Below are 2,409 nucleotides of genomic sequence, written 5' to 3'. Positions count from 1 at the left end.
CAAGGAAGGAGCCATTCCTGAGGTGAGATTGGCTTGCTCCCTCCCACTCTGTCCTTGGTTGTTTAAATTTGAGCATATTGAAAATGTCACCTCCTAAGAGTCGTCTCATAAGTAAAGCTGAGCAAATGATCCATTTTAGAGTTGTTAATGTTTGTAGAAATAGCTCCTTACAAGTACTCATATGGAGTCATGTATCCCAGGCTGTAAAAATGCTTTTGGCAACAGAGAAACTATTGCTTTGGAGGCGAGGTGGGAAAGAGATGAAGAGAGGAGGGAAACTGTAAAAAAATTTATACTGCAAAGTTGGCCCAAGTGCCATAAATGGGAAGAGAATGGTTTGAATGAACCTAGCAACTCACCTAGCAGTTTATTTTTGCCTAATTTTGATGAATTGTTTCACGGAATTTAGTGTCAGAACAGCATTCTTTTAACTATAGTTTCCTATCTGTGTGATGTAAATAGGTGATGTGATCTCTAGAATCCTCATTTTATTCACTTAAAGATGGGGATAATAGTATCTACCTCACAAATTTACTGTGAGGATTAAATGTCCTTCCCTTCCACTCTTCATGATACAGTGCCTGCTTTTCACTCTACCTTATATATAGTACTAGAGGCCCGGTGCACAAAAATTTGTGCCCCCGGGGGAAGGGGGGTCCCTCATCCCAGCCTATGCCCTCTCGCAGTCTGGGGCCCCTCGGGGGATGACCACCTGCTGGCTTAGGTCTGCTCCCCGGGTGATTGGGCATAAGATGACAATCAGACATCCCTCTGGCAGCCCGGCAGCCCTCAGGAGATGTCCACTTGCCAATGGGGAGCAGACCTAAGCTGCAGTCGGACATCCTTAGCGCTGCTGAGGACACAGGAGAGGCTCCCACCACCACTGCTGTACTGGCAGCCGTAAGCCTGGCTTGTGGCTGAGCAGAGCTTCCCCCTGTGGGAGCGCACTGACCACCAGGGGGGAGCTCCTGCATTGAGTTTCTGCCCCTGGTGGTCAGTGTGTGTCATAGTGACCAGTCATTCCCAGTCTTTCTGCTGTTAGGTCAATTTGCATATTACTCTTTTACTATATAGGATAGAGGCCTGGTGTACAAGTGGGGGCTGGTTTGCCCCGAATGGTATCCCGGATCAGGATGGGGGTCCTGACCAGCTTTATCTTTGAGGCTTGGCTCCAGCTCTTCGGCCTCTGCTGCTGAAAGTAGGTTTCTGGCCTTTGCTTCCAATGTTGCGATCCTGCTGGCTGAAGCCCGGTGACTAAAGCAGGTTTCTGGGGTTTTGTTTAGCTTCTATATTTGTTACATAGTTGCTTAAAGTTGCAGCTCAGAGGCTTGCAGTGGCAGGCGGGGAACCTTGGCTTCCTCCATTACTAGAGCAAGCAAGCCTCCTGTTCGCTTCAGCTGCCTGGCTGCCAGTGGCCATCTAGGTTGGCAGTTAATTTGCGTATCTTGCTGATTAGCCAATGGGAAGCATAGCGAAGGTATGGTCAATTACCCTTTTTATCTTTTATTAGATAGGATATTATCCTTTCTGAGTAACCAAAAGTAGGAGAAATTCACAATGTCCACACTCAAACCAAGATAAATACCAGGAATCAGTGGAGACACCAGAGTCAAATCTGGGATTATAAATCCAGACCATGACTTGGATAAAAGAACAAAGCATAATAACCCTCCACCCCAGGAAATAACCTAATCTCTGGATTCCACATGTTACCTTACATGGCAAAAGGAGCTTTCCACATGTGACTGAATTAAGAATCTTGAGATGGGGAGGTTATTTTAGATTATATAGGTTGGGTTGGGCTAATATAATTACAAGGTTCCTTATAAGAGAGAGCCAGAGGATCAAAGGCAGAGGAAGGGAATGTGACAACAGAAGCAGAGGTTGGAGTGATGCCATTGCAGGTTTTGAAGACTGAAGAGCATGATGAGCCAAGAGAAGTGGGTAGACCCTAGAAGCTTTAAAAACAAAACAAACAAACAAAAAACAAACAAACAAAAAACAAGAAAAGAGATTCTTTTCTACAGCTTCCAGAAAAGAACGAAAGAGCCCCAGTGGTCTCAAGTACCCTTCTCTTGATCAGGACTAACCTTCTGTGTGAGAGGTCAGCCATCAAGATGGTTTCATTTCAGGGGTATAACATCTTGACATAAAAGGGCTGCCTTGTTTATAAGATTTTACATTAGAATCATGGAGGGAAGACTTATGTGGTTTACTGCAGAAGTAGGACATCTAGATAGTGGCCTATGGGATTAGAGTGGTTCGCCACATATCTACTTCCCTGTACAATTCACAGGGTATGCAGGGACTAGACCAGTGGTTCTCAACCTTAGCTGCACATTAGAATCACCTGGGAATCTTTTTAAAATCCTGATTTCTGGGCCACATCCTCCAGAAATTCTGTTTCTT

The sequence above is a fragment of the Myotis davidii genome, unplaced genomic scaffold, assembly GCF_000327345.1.
Source record: "Myotis davidii unplaced genomic scaffold, ASM32734v1 scaffold261, whole genome shotgun sequence".
NCBI classification, from domain to species: Eukaryota; Metazoa; Chordata; class Mammalia; order Chiroptera; family Vespertilionidae; genus Myotis; species Myotis davidii.
The sequence above is the reverse complement of the archived record's forward strand: the minus strand, read 5'-3'. Positions refer to the sequence as shown.